Consider the following 15,499-nt stretch of genomic DNA (forward strand, 5'->3'; position numbering starts at 1 on the left):
AGGAGGAAGGAAAGAAGGAGGAGGAAGGAAAGAAGGAGGAGGAAGGAAAGAAGGAGGAGGAAGGAAAGAAGGAGGAGGAAGGAAAGAAGGAGGAGGAAGGAAAGAAGGAAGGAAAGAAAACTAGAGGCTGAATTTTTAAGACAGTACTGAGCTAAAAATACCTGCACCCATAGTCTATAAAGTTTGCCAGTAATAATGGTTTTGCAGTTTTACTGTAACCTTTGTCCTAGGAAGATTACTTTATCTGCAAGTCAATAGCAACACAAATTTTTATGAAGCAGGGGACAAAATCTGAGCAAATTCTCCCTTCCCCCACCCCTACCCCCACCATGCAACTTCAATCTCCAAAGTCACATTGAGTCCAGAACCATGCTAAATCCCCCCAGAAGCGTGTGAGCAAAGAAGAAAGAGCTAAATGACCAGGAAAGGGGCGTTCCTTGGTTCAAAGAGTCACCGAATCTATTTACAAAGGAGACTGAGAGGTCGGAGCGGGGTCCGTGCAGACATTCAGAATTACCCCAGCCAGAAACAGACCCTGCATCGCTTTGCAGTGTGCCAATCTTGTTCTATCAGTGAAACTATAGTAACTACATGACCACTGAGGATTAGTGTGACCCTGGGTCATAAAACTTGATCGCCATAGATTAGCAAAAGATCAGGTCAGCACTGGAGATGAAGGCTTTTTTCTTTCTTTTAAGGAAAGAGCATCAGAAGTGGGATGCTAATTCTGCTTCAGATCAGTAGTAAAACACACACATGACAAACCAAATGTGTGCTTACAAATATTTTGGCATATTAGATTAAATTATTGCACACAGACTAAACAGAGAAATCTGAAATGCAGGGTCTTATGTTTGGGATATCCTTGGAGCTTTTATACAAAGAAAGAGAGAAGTTTATACTTTGGCATTGCACGGCGCACAGTCATCCCATACCTGCTGCCTAACACAAACACGGCTCGCTGCATGGCAGCAGCGTATCTGTCAGTGCAAGAACACAGAGGTCTAACAGTCAAAATCCTTCTCCTTGGCTACCAATTTGACTGTGCTGCCCTTCAGCCTTTTGTGGTGCTTCTAGTCCTTTCCAGATAAAAAACAGCCTGCCCTCTCTTCCCCAAGGCTGAGTTTTAGTCCATCTGCCCTTATTTTCACCTTGATTTTGCCTATTTTTATCTCACTTTAGTTCTGCACATACTGCATTGGCCTTGTCTGATAGGTAAGGCAGCCTCCTGCCTTCTACCTACCTTGATCTCTTGTGAGTACCACTCCTTTTTGTGAAGCTTTCTTAGGCCCATCTCCTCACCAAGAACATATCCACGCACTCCTACCTGTCATTGCCCTGCACACCAGGTTGGTGTGAGCCAAGGGGAAGCCTGTTGGGGCAGGGAGCTGGCAGAGGCAGCGACACCCAAACGAGGTCAGGCAGAGAGCCAGCTTGGCCAGGCAGCAGGCATGGGGAGCAAGGAACACCCAGGCACCCAGTTCGGCGGGGCGTGCAGTAGAACCTCTCCTGGAAGATGAGAGAGAGCAGTGTTACCTCTATCAGGCAGAGGAAACTGCAGGACAACACTGCCATTTGATGGCAACTGCATGTTGGAGGGGTGGTGAAGGTTGAAAATTAGAAGGTACTAGTCACTATGCTGGTGCCCTGGCTTCCTTGTAGGGTTCTGGCCCCAAAAAACAAATATATATTCCTTTTAGAAAAAAGCTCATGAATTTAAGAAAAGGATCACTCAAATGCAACCTGCCTGATGAGACAGAAGTGCCTAGAGTCATTAACCCTAGAGGTCCTTCCCAGTTCTGCATGCCTCTTTTTTCCTGGAAGCAAAAGGTGAGGCAAAAAGGATCTTGTTGGACTGGTATAGTTTTCACAAGTTAGAAGGAGGAGGAGACTGCAAAGCACTGTCTGAACTTCAGGGCTTTTTTTAAGAAGGAAGTTTCAACCTTTTCTTCTCCTTTTTTTGAAATACCTAATGACCCAGCTTTGTATTCACACTTATCCTGCAAAACAGTATGCACCAAACTCCCAAATGAGCCTTTTGCTCCAAAGTCTTCTGTTCCTAGGGCTGTTGAAGGATGAAGAAGAGTACACTGGAGTTCAGTGGGGCCAGCACATCCAAGGAGATAAACTGGGTAGTTACCCAGGCTGACAGAACTGGAGGGGCAGCATTTCTGGGATGCTTTCTTCAGAGCTGCTGACTGGTCAGCATGGCTTACTATGCAAATGTGGGGGGAATAACAACAAAAATTGATTTTGCCAGAACCGCAAAATAATTAGGACAATTCCTGCCCTGCAGAAAAGGTATCTAGGAGAAGTTAATTGCATCAGTGGAGGGTTAAAAGCCTGTGCTAACTGTACTCAGAACAGCATCAGCAAGAGGAGTAGAGCTACACCAGCCACGCATGTCCAGAAAGGGCTTCTCTTACTTCTGGCTACCCACCACCCAGAGTACCCCCTCCTGCCTCACCTCCACCTCCTCAGTGCCTCCTCCAGGAGGGCACCTCCTTTCCTCTCCCAGCTGCTGATAAACACAGGCAGGGGTCTCATTCTTCCTCACACAAAAACACCTCTCCATGCTGATGGCACAGGGAGGGACAATAAAGAGCAGTCAGGAGGATTCTGGGATTGCAGCATTAATGAGACTCTTAATCATTCCCTAGAGGAGAAATGACCCAAAATACATGGGTTTAAAAGAACTTCCCAGAAGAGGCCCTGGTGGAGCGTCAGCATTTCTTGTCAGCATCTAGCAAGGACACCTGACCACAGTGTACACACCTTCCTTGACAAAAGGAAGAGAATTTACCTCGAAATTCTTGCCACACCACTATGCACCTTTCTCCTTGCCCACCCTAGCAGAACTCTTCCAGTCCTCAGAGTTTTCTCTGGTGCCATGGTGCCGCCCCCTTGGCTCAGTGGTTTCAAACCTCCTCCTGCCAGCAGCACCCAACACAGCCACCATTACTGGGTCTGGGTGCCATGGACACTGCCTCTAACCCCTCACTACACTTCACAGCAACTGAAGCCCAAAAAATCATTCAATCTCCCTCTTCACCATAAGGCTCTCTGCATGGGGGTTTGGCTTTCATAGGGCAGACACCTCCAGCATAAAATACCTTCCCTGCTCCCATCTGCAGAGGTGTGCCTGTCCTGAGCATCTGGAAATGGGTCTTTTCTCCTTCTAGCCTTTGCTGCCCACAGCCCCAGGCCCTGAATGCCTGAGGAGGGCTTGTGAGACAACTCAGGCTCCCACCTCAAGGGTGCCATAGCAGTACAGACACCTCTGCAGAAATAGCTAATATGAATCAGGCCCTGCAGTCTTTGGTGTCTGATAACTTAAAAAAAAAAAATCTCTTCCTGGAATCTGTGGTTGAGAAACGCTTGTGCCAAGTGCCATTCAGCTGGTAGCTATAGCTACATATATATATGTTTATATTTGACTTGCACTTAATACCACATGAACTGGTGAGAGTGAGAGGACATTGATCTCCACAGCTTTGCTTCACAACCAAGGTTGTGACAACACGAGACATGGGTGCACCACAGCATATTCATGGATTGCAGTTTGGGCAGAAACAGTTTGTAAACATCAGCAGAAACAGCAAAAAAAAAATCAGTTGTGTTGTGAAACAGTGACATGTGCCACTAAGAGAGTTTACTTTTCATGTACAGCGTTCCATATTGTTCCCATGCTTTTCAAAGGAAATTATTAGTGTTATTAGCACAGCAGTCCTCCTTTACAAAAGCAACTCTAGCCACAGTTAATGTTTAAGAAAGAATTAAATATTAACTCAAAGGAAAGCACAGAAGTCATGGTTTCAGACCATACATCAGACACACAAATATTGCTGTGAAAGCACGGGGGAATAACAAAAAAAAACCCAAAAAATCCCAACAAAAACCCCCAGCTTTGGTTCCCAAAGCTAAAAACAAATTTAAAATAAAATCAGCGTTCTCCTGCTTCATCACCTTCAGGTTCCCCAAGACGGAAGGACAGCATTGTCTTTCTGCTTTTCACCCCAGGACAGGTAATTTTCCTCCTGCATTTGGTTTAGCAATGACTCCTTAACAATAGAAGGTGGATCACAGTGACTTAACCTGCTGAGGAGGGCTGCAATTTGATTCTCAGCCTGAGATTTGCAGGTAAGATAAAGTGCAAAGGTGACTAAACATCACAACAAGCAAGGTCTAGCCCTGTGGCTTTGCCTGGAAGCAAAAACGGATTATTATTATTATAGCAGCAAACCAACCAAGATCTGTTCCTTTTCTCCTGTTCCAGCTCCAGTATATGAAAATCCTTGCAGCTGTCTGAAGATGGTTTTATAGTGGCGAAATGACTTGTTACATGAGTTCATAACATGCATTCTGCCATATTCTACAATAATCCCTCATTCTCTTTCCCATCTCTTCATTCACTGCAAACTTATGAGCTGAAAAATACCACATGAATATTAACTAACTGCACCACTATAAATGCGCTTTTTTATATTGCATACTATGCTGAACTTCCAGAATAATATTCTCATTAATAAGTGTGTTTGGTCCTAGACTAAATCTAAAGCATACTTTTCATTTTCAAAATGTAAAAAATTTAAAATATATTTACTAATTAACCCATTTAAACTCTTATTGAGGAAGCAAACTATCACCATCATGTTGCTGTTAAGTTTTTACAGGGAAGAGTCAGGGAAGTAAAAAAAAAGGGGAGGGGGGAGGGAAGAGAAAAACAAAAAAAAGAAAACAGGAAAGAAAAGTAGAGGCCAAAACAGCTTCATAAGGAAAGTGACAAATCACTGGCACCAACACAACCTCATGGACTGCCTCTTTCAGCCTGGAAAGACACTGGCAAGGACTGACTATTACCTGAGCAATGTGTGCTCTTACTGAGCAAGTGGATGAAAACTCCGCTTATCTAAGGGAGCCAAGCAGTACCAAATGCACTGGAACAGGTTGTCCAGAGCAGCTGTGGATACCCCATCCCTGGAGGTGTTCAAGGCCAGGCTGGATGGAGCTCTGAGCAACCTGGTCTAGTGAAAAGTGTCCCTGCCCATGACAAGAAAGAGGTATGTGTGTATGTGTGTGAAATTACATCTCTTGGAGGTCTTTTTCAATTCAAGCCGTTCAATGATTTTATTATCTGTCTACTACAGACATAATAACAATATCTAACAACTCAACTGATTTCTCAAAATCCAAACAATAATTTACAACAATGAGGCAATTCATATGGCTTCAGGTGAGAAGGTCTCCAAGGCCCTTCAGAAACTCTGTGTACTTCTTTATCTTTTTTCCCTTGGCTTCATTGCATCATGCTTTACAACTCTCAGCAGGTATTGGCTAACTGGGGTTATTAAGACAAGAATATGACATCGCCAGCATTTTAATACATTGCTTCACTATATCTTTCTTAAATATTTTCTGCTCTCAACAGACTGATCCAGCTGCTTTCAGATGATATTATCTTGGACTTCTTGTTCGTTGTGATAACTCTGGGAGACATGCGAAATTCTTCCCCTACGTCCATCCCCTTCTTACACGTCCGTCTGCACTGAGCAGCTTGTTCCACAATTCTTCCCAGTCGCTGCCCACACACTGGCCTATATGTGGCTGGGCTTACTCTCTATCAGGCCAGAGATCTCACAATCTTAGTTGCACAATTTCTTGTTACAAGCTCGTTTTACACCAGGTTGGTAATCATACATTCATCAGCCTCTTTTATAGTACTCTACATTTTATTTGAAACACTGTTCTCCCTAAAAGACTTGTGGGGTTCCTGCCAGGAGCTTTAGTGATGTTTTCTTGTGGCTGATGGTCATGTTTTGCTTGAATGCCTTCACTCTTTTTCTAGAGCTGGGCACATAAGCAGATCTGCAGCTAGACTCACCAGGACAGAAGCCTGTAGTTCTTTAGAGCAGTTTGGACAGTGGCAGCTGCCAGACCGTACTGACCACTGCAAAATGGAGGCAGGAGATGGGCACACAGGGCTGCTTCTCAAGCACATTCCCATTCACAACCAAAGTGTCAGGCTAAGGCAGGAAACAGGTACTTCCCAATAAAAACTTTTTCAGAGGCATTTTACAGACAGTATAGAAAGAGTTGCCCAGCTCAGGGGAGACATTTCCATCACTAAAATTCACAAGGCCTAATGTCAAAGTTTCCTCAGGTGCTTACATTTCCTGTCATCATTACATTTATGTTCCTATAGACCGCCTTCATAGAGATGAATGGGGCATTACAGAGGGCAGAGACAGCTGTCAAAATAGAAACATATGAAGATTTAAAAGCCACAGGATCCAAAAGGTTCAACATCCCTGTACCCAAAATTCACATTTCTGTCCCCAAAAAACACCCACAACTTACTTCCAAATTCCCTTTTCAACATGATTGATTGAGTCTTAGTTCTGGTAATCAGAATGGTGTGACATAAAAGCAACTAGCTAACCTTCTTAAAGAACATCTCAAGAAGAATCTCACTCACTGGTACCATTTTGGTATAATTTCCAGAGAAAACAGCAGGGTCACCAGCATATTTATATAAGTGATGGCTGTGCCCCTGGCTATGGGTGGCACAGGTAATTGTATCAGGTGCCATAAGTCTGGAAAATATCCCATGATACATGTTTGCATCCAGATCTCCAAGTGGCTGCTGAGAAGCTAGGAATAAATACTCTCAGGAAGAACCTGAGAACATGTAAGAGCTTCAATTGATGAAAAAGGTATAAAATACCAATTCACTGTGGGTATCTACCATGGCACTGGCACTACTGGGGTCAGGATATCGCAAACTGGAAACTCCAGCCTAAACACATTATTGCAGACAGCCATGGTTTTGTCTTACTTCCATTCTGCCATAGAATAACTTCCCTGTTTCCAACAGGTTGATGAGTTTGAAGTTTTGATTTGACAGTTTCCATTCCTCTGAAATCAGTCCTCCTATCAGTCTACAAAAGTATCATTGGTAACAGATCCTGTATGCTAAAATACCTTGTTGGCAGCCCTGATAACCTTCATTTTAGCCTTGATCTTAAATGCCATCCTCAGCCACCTCCATCATTTACTTGCTGATTCCCAAAATGTGGTAAGGTCGGTGTTTTCTGCATCCACTTGCCAGTACCCTCAATACTCAGTGTCACAGATGGCCGCTTTTCATTTTTGCCACTGGTTCCCCAGTCACACACACTTTGTAATGAGCTCCAAGGTGCTCAGCTTTTCAAAATTACACCTCAGCTGTCTTTCCGTGATGACCATATGCTGATTGCTTGTGTAGACTTTACAACTGGCAGTGTTACCTTCCCTCCTCCCCCCAATTTCTCTATATCTCACAGTTTTTCCTCCTCTTACAGCAATTACTCCGTGGGGCAAGCACTATAGCAGCTGAATTCTTTAATCTTTTTCCAGGTGAAGAGTGCCTGGAAGAAATTTCAGACTTTCAAAAACATTTTGATAATCTTTCAGAGGTTTCGCTGTAGGGATACCGCAATACATGTCTGCTCAGACTAGATTTTTAGAGTTCTTTGTGTCTCTATTATATTAATCACTCGTCTGTCCCACAATGCATGTCACAAATGTTATGAATTTATTAGTATGTAGGTAAGTAGCAACATCAGTAGTAACTGCACTTCCCCTTGGTGTCTGCCCTGAGGTTTTCATTGGCAAATAGTGACTAACATTTGCAGTGCTTGATCATATTTTCACATTCTTCCCTTTAACAGTACAATGACTTTACTGGTAATGCCCCACCACACAACCGTTTCCTGTCCGCATGCATCTGCCCTGAGCTGGTGTTACACTCAGGTTTACAGCCATCCCACACTTATTGTAGAGTCGAAGCACTATCTTGTACAGACTTTTTTTTTTGTCTACACATGCTTAAAAGACTTTTCAATAGTGATAGCATCTGCTAAAATCGATGCAGGTGGCACAGTACATAGAGCATTTTTAACTACAACAGAATTTCTTCTCCCCAGAACTTCCTTTTCATTTGTTTATCTTTTCCTGCTTTCTTCTATGTGTTTGTTCCTGCAAAAAACATAGCTTATATTTATTCTTTTTCTCTGTTTACACTGTGTGTGATGTGAGTTGCCTCACTCTCTTGGAACATAGCTGTCATGTTTGTCAGGCTTATTCATAGCTTTCTGTGCAGTCCTGCTCAGAATTACCTCATTTCTGTCCTGATCACTGAAGCACAGTTTGACTTTTGAGATTTGAAGTTCACACAAATCATCTGGTTTGCGCCAATGATATTAACAAAGCACTTCCCAGCAATGCCTGATGAGAACCTTTTGCATGTGATACTTTCTGCATTTCCTTAGTTTGAAGATGTTTCTGGAGTGCACCTGGAATTTTACCAAGGCTCCTTCAAGCTTCCACTCCCTGGTCCTTCTGGAATCTATAACAGGTACTGCACATCAGTGGTTCAACAGGATCTGACCCTCTCTTTCTTTTTCCAGTGTACTTAGAGCAATGTCAAAGCCTTCTTGGCCTGTACTGCTGGCATTCAAGTTCTTTGCTTGTGTGTATTATAAAGATCCCTAAGTTTCTGATTTCACATATTCACAGGAGGCCACTTATTTCTGACACCAAGTTTGACACTTAAGCGTGAAGAGGTAGGCCACGGCTGTCCAGCATTTTTTACTTCCTCTGCATGAACTGCCTCTTGTCATCAACCTTTTCCTGAAAGCAGTGTTGTCTGTTTCTAAACATTACCCTACATTCAGTGGACCAAGCTACCCTAGCAGTTCTCCAAACACCAAAGTACTTCTCTTAGCACACTTCAGAGCTGGTCTGTTAGAGAAATCACTTTAATCCTGTGACTGAGAAATGCTGATGCTAGACATTCAAAATTGCTGCTTTGACAAGTCTTACAGTGTAGTCTCTTACATAACAACACATATAGGAGTACCATAGATGTGGCAGAGTGCAAAAGATATAACCCACAGCAGACAAATTTTAAACAGGTCTTTTGTAGTAATACAGGAGGTGCCTCCTCTGCCTTGGGTAACCTGACAGCTTAATGTGTTAAGTCATGCTGTGAAATGCTGCTTTATTTCCTGCATGCATGGACCTGGACCACGTGTGAGGGGCAGCTGTGCATGTATATCCTGAGCTTGGTCTGGAAAGACCAAAAGCATCATCAAGGAGCCTTCTTGACAACCACAGCATGTATTCCTATATTCCTGCTTCAATTAATCTAACGGCAGATCTTGTTCATCTGCCTTGAGCAGATAAAGTAAAACCATTTGAGTAAAAAATGGCCATAAACCACAAGAGAATATGTTGTAAGACTTATTGATAGCATTCCCAAAACGTCTAGAGTGTATTACAAGAGTTGCATACATACCAGGTCACACATAAGCTCGATGTTACTTCTACCTCTGTTAGTAGTAGTAACAGACAAAAAGGAAGAGACATGCAAATTTCAAAGTCTTTGCTATCTGATAAGGCCTGTCAGAACGAAAACCAGGAGGTACTGCCAGAACTAAATTATTTCCTCAGGACAAATCATGCATTTGGAATCAAGCAATACGGGCTGAACAGATAAAACCCATTTGTATAACATAATAATGGACAGGCATATATTTCACCAAAATAGTAAATACATACACTCTCTACAAACACAGGGCAAAACCACAGACATGGCAGACAACACAACATTCTTTCTGCTGAGACTTGAACAGCAAGACACAAAGGAAAAGCTAAAAAGCAACTGACTGATAGATATGCATATACTTTTTGAAAACCCTATGGCTCTGAAAAAAAACTCAAAAAACAGTCAAAGCTGCCTCCCCTCTCACAAAAAGGGATTACACTTGCCTCAACATGAAACTACCTTCAAAGACTACTCAAGGATTTCTAAAATACCAAGGTATGAAATTAAAAAGAAAACAAAAAAACACAACCAAAACCCAAACTAGAAAAAGAACCTTTTTCAGGTAGCTGAGGGCTAGTCAAAACAAACAAACAATTCAAGCATAGACAGAGTGTGTCGCATGTGTGATGAGACAAATTTTAAGGGACGAGCATAGGTAACATGTAAATGGCCTTCACTAATTACATGGAATTTTCCTATCTAGATGGAGACAAAAGGGCTGCTGCAATAGACATCTCTACAGCAGGCCTTTATGAACAAATAGGGCTGCATGTAGGAACTTGGAGTGCTCTCATTTCAGAAAATGCCTGATAAGGACAGGGGCATTCCCAGGTGAACTGTCTCCATTCAGAAGGGTGGGGCAGTAACCAGGACCCACGACCCTACCAAAGAGCTCTCACAGGCCATCTCCATCACTAAACAAACCAGGTGGGAGGCCTTGCTGCCAGACCAGGTCCACACTGCTCTCTGCTTTGGGACAATCACATATGCTACAGACTCTACTCCTGTTTTGCCAATACAGAGGTGTTTTATTTCCAGTAAGAGATGGTGCGAGACAAGGAGGATTCACCCTGCTATTTACCCTTCATCTCTCCAGAAGCATCTGAGCTCAATAGTCCAGAGTTTCCCTCGGTCCACAGTGAAAGTTTAAAGAATATACTATTTTCAGCTCATGAAAATATATCCTTTCCTGTGATAGGTGATGAAGATCTCATTTTTGAAAACATAAAGGTGTTGCTTTTCCCAGCTACATGCATATTGGAGGAAATAGTACAATGGGGAAAGGAGAAGTACTTACAGATAATTATTCAAGAAACCCCTACAAATTCACAGTGTTCAAGGTTTCTTTTCATAAGCTTACAGCAAACGTTCATAACAATTTATTTCCATCTTCCAGAAGGTTCTCAAACATGGACACTACTGACGTTCGTGTGCAAACACATATCCATTAATGAAGATGTGCTAAAAAACTGGCATAACAATTTGCATTGAAAGCATTTGCAGAGCTAATGTAAAAGTTTCTTGTGGCTTGGGAATTCCCAAGGCAGGTATCAAAAAATGAAGAGGAAAAAAAGTAGCAAAAAAATTACAGCTCATTGCAAGCAACCAACAGAGGTAAAACAAACAACAAATATTCAAATCATGTACAAGTACTCTCCAGACTCAGCTATGCTCCCTCTAACCATTCACTGAGCAAGATGAAAAGCTGGTTAAAATAAAAAAAGTTTGCATAATATTGGTAAACAGAAAGGATATATCTGCCAAATGCATTTTTGCTGCAGTTAGTTCACTTTTCTTAGCCAGATTCTTCATTGTTCTGCCAACAAGAATGTCTGCTTATTCTTTCATACTCAGCTCCCCACAGGACTCAGTTTTGTTCCAGGTAAATGAAGACAAGGGTGGACTAACAGGGTGAGATCAGCCAATGCAGGATGGCGGCATCATCCAGCCTTCAGTACTTCACCCCGGTGTTTGTGTATTCTGTTTTTGACTCTTCAGAAAATGTCACCATAACACTATGCTTCCATCAGCAAAAAGCATGAAGGACAGACAGGAGAGATCCTTGCTGCCTACCCAGACCTTGGGAAACCTCCTGGGAGACACCAGGAACCCTTCCCCCCTGTGCTGGGGAGAAGGGGCACAGGCCATAGAGAGAGCAGCTGGCTTTGCAAACCATCACAGCCCTGCATCTGCAATGGGGGGCCAGCTCCCTTTCTGCATTGCAGGTCCTTGCCCTCTCCTCCTCCCAGACCTGGGGGCCAGGGATGATTGAATTCAGGGTGTCTCTGAGCATCATCAGCACCAAGATGCAGGCTGCTGACTGGCACAGACAAGGGAGCAGCAAAGCCTGACGTGGGAGTGGGGAGGAGAGGAGGGCTGGGAAATGTTTTCATCCAGGTCTACCACTCAAGCCACCACATTGTACAACCTCATCCTGCAAGGCTGCGGCAGCTCAAGGATCCTGAAGAAATCATCTTTCATTTCCAAGACATGCTGCTTTCTAGTAGGGACAGGGAATTTCTATTTCCTGGGAACAAGGGAAGCTCTCTCAAAACTATTGCTTGTGTATGACCTACTGTCCATTGTAGCTTCTCTAATAAAGGCACCCGTTTCTATCAACCATTCAAAACTCAGGAGCCTAAAATATTTATTGTTTAACTTGAAATCAGGGATATTTTTCTTTAAAACATATCAAAAAGCCAGCTAATAGCTCCGTGTTTCTCTTTACCTTTAGATTAAACCAGAAGCCAGCCACATCTGTTTAACCTCAGGCTTTGGGGGACTGACATGCCTGAACAGACCTTAACACTGCCAGGGCTGCACATGCTGAGGTAACAGGAGAAGAGCAGAAAGCTGTAGCCTGTTGCTAAGATCAGGCAGCTTCCAAGTCCTAACCATGACCACAACAGACATCCCATTGAAAGGAGGAGCACAAATGAAGGAGAGAGCAGCTGAGTTTATGCTGGATTCTTCACCACCACTCCAAAAGGCAAGGAGAAAAAGGAGAGTAGAGAAGGGAAGAAAGCAAAGAGGTCACAGGGAAATCTCTGGAGAAATTTAATTTTGTTCTTTTGCTGGCAAAAACCTACAATAGATACATCGACAGTGACTTATGCCGTTAATTGCATATGCAGATAAAATGGGTTTCAAGTACAAAGAACCTAAAACAACACTGCACAAAAACAATTTGCTCATAACCCTTACAGACAGTTAATGTCCCCTTCCTTAAGAATCTAATAGCAATAAAAATATGGGGTTGGGATGGAGGTGTATGTATTGAAGGAGTGGAAGCAAGACATGTACACAAACATCTGGTTTTCAAAATTTCTGGTTTCTGCCTACACAGGCAACAGGGTCAGTCCAAAAGGCAGTCAAAACTGATAGCAAAATTAAGGACTGAGTTGTGTTGAAACAGCACCAAGAGGAACTATTTTAGCAGAAAATATAGGTGGGAGGAAAAAGGGTTCAGTTGAAGGAGCCCCTTGCCCGATAGAATTGAAGAAACACGCTGTTTGTGTTCAGGTCAACCCAAATCAAATATTCTTCTCCTACTCAACTAAAACTATGTAAATATTTAAGCCAGATGGGATACCATTTCTCTTTTTTTTTTAACTCTACAGCCAGCCAGCCCTGCAGCCATGTACAAACATGCACCCCTCCATCCTGTGTTACCCAGTTATCTTGTATAAGACTCTCCTAGATACCTACAAAATAAAGAAATTGGTGCTGTTTACCTAAGCTTGGCATTTCTCAGAGCTGAACAGATAACCAGCTTACCAGCTTTCTTGCTTCCCTTCATCTTTTAACTGTACTTTAGCAGATATAAAAATATTTACATTTAGAGGGGGAGCAAAAATCGAAGCTCGTTAGACAAACTGGAGCAGCAGCATCTGTCCCCAGCCAGTGCCACCCATCCAGCTGGAAAGCGTAGGGACAGGAAGGGACGCGGGTGATCCGGAATGGCTCATGGTGGGTTGTACACAAGCTGCAAACACCTCCAGGGTGCCGGGTCCCCAGGGCCAGCAGCTGCGGCCGCAGCCTTCGGCACACGCATGCCCGGCGCCCTGCCAGGAGCTCCCCACGCTCCACAGGCTCCGCCAGCACCCCTGGATGCGTGCTGAGCATGATTCACTACCGAAGCCAAAAGCATCGCACAATTAAACAAGCAAGCTCATTTAGCTCGTCATTAAAATGCATGCTTGTGAAAGAAGGCTCGGGCGGGAGGAGCGCTAACCTGAGCGCGCAGCCAGCCCTGCTGCGCTGGCCTGATTCCTGCTGCGCGGCACCTTCGTGGCCTTCCCTTTGGCTCCCTGGAAGGTGCCCATGCTGCACCTCGCACTGGCTCATTAGCAAGCTCGCTATGCCAGGCACACAACAAACCGGGACTGAAAAGGGGTAAGGAGGCAGCTGAAATCATCTCTCTCTATTAAAATACAAATAATCTCTATGCAGCTTTACGCCACAGCTACAGTGGGAAAATAACTTAATTTTTCCTAGTCTGCGCTTTGCAAGTAGCAAAATTTTGCATATACATTATACCTTTTATCAAAAGGGACTAATCGTATTCAATAAGTTTTCAAAAAATGCGTATGTATGCTCCCATTGTTTTAAATATTGTTTTAGACAGACTGAACCTTTTTAACCAGCATTAAATAAACATGCCAACTGACATATTTTAAAAATTCTGTTTTCACGGTCTAAACATGACCTGCAGGAGAACATGTCTTTAATACGGTTTGTGATGGTGGTTAAGCCCTGGCTGAGGTCAAATCTGCATTAGACAAAAGATTTTTCTAGAAACCTGGGGAATATCTGTTCACCCACCTCGAAGCCATTTGTTGCTGCAGAGGAGGTTGGTCACTGCACTTGGGTTTTGCCTCTCCCTTGTAACAATGCTGTAGTTACAAAGGTGGCTCAGCAGGTTCTTCTAATATCATAACTCATTCCTACTGCCTACCCAATTTTCAGCAAGCTTTTCATATGCTAAGTGACAGCAAATCAGATGTAATCATCCCACTAATGTATCCCCTCATCTTCCTATACAACAGGCGGTGTCATAGCACATTGTCCTTGTGAGGAGCAGGAATGCTGGGCTCAGCACAGTGCTATCAGATCATCTTTTCTGCTTTTCTTTCTAAAAGGCATGTTTTGTTTCCCTCCCAGAGAGCTCAGGAACCTGGGACTCTGTCCATTTTTTCATGCTTATTTCTAAGGGTACTTTGAGGACAGGTCAGCAGCACTGCTGGCACAGACACAGGTCATGTCCACACAGTCTCCAAGCTGCTCCCCAGTGCAGCAATAAAGGCATGTGTTTGTCTCCAGGTAGCTGCAGAACCCGTGTCTCTTAGCAAGCACTGAGTCATGCCAGGCAAAGGGCTTACCCTGCAACTTCTGCAGTAGTTCCCCAGGTTTCCCTCCCACACCTACACCAGAGATTTTCACCCTTCCTACCAGGACAGCTCTGCTGCTCCTGAAATAACAGCTAATCTGCTGTAGTTCACAGCCCAACACATGACAGAAAACCATTACTGGGAAAGGTGCAGCATCACAGTCCTCACCACAAGCTAAGCTGTCCCCATTTCTCCATCTGACCCCTCCACGATGTACTGCTTCTTCCAGGAGAGTGACTACAGAGGGTTACTATGGCTAAAACCTCCTTCCTGACTTGGAAGATACAAATCACAGCTGCAAAACAGTGTACCTATGTTCTTTTAACTAAGGAGCTAAGATAAAAATCTCTCTTGAGTCATGTCACCCGGACACCTAGAGCTCTCTATGTGCAATGCAAGTAATACAGCATCATCTGAATTCTCAGTCTTTGCGTATTCCAGGGAGTTAGTCAAAATTGTTTCCATTAAGTGGAAAAATTTATAACAGAGTCTGTTCTCTCATTGATGCAATAATGTTTCTGTAAAATAATAATTTCAAAGTCTTACTATTTTTGAACAAAGACTTGGGAGATAGTTACTTTGCCAAACTTCAAGCCTCAGAGTAAATACTTAGCGCATTAACCTTTTTTTGTTTTTTCTTCCTTGAAGGCCATTTAAACAGACATCAACAGTTGTGTCTACCTGGCAATCACTGTTTCTCTCTGGTTCAGTTTCCCCATGCAAAACCCCACAGAGTTTTAAG

This window comes from Corvus kubaryi, unplaced genomic scaffold (assembly GCF_017639235.1).
Source record: "Corvus kubaryi isolate FWS band 111438036 unplaced genomic scaffold, C.kubaryi_AGA036_p1.0 76, whole genome shotgun sequence".
NCBI lineage: Eukaryota > Metazoa > Chordata > Aves > Passeriformes > Corvidae > Corvus > Corvus kubaryi.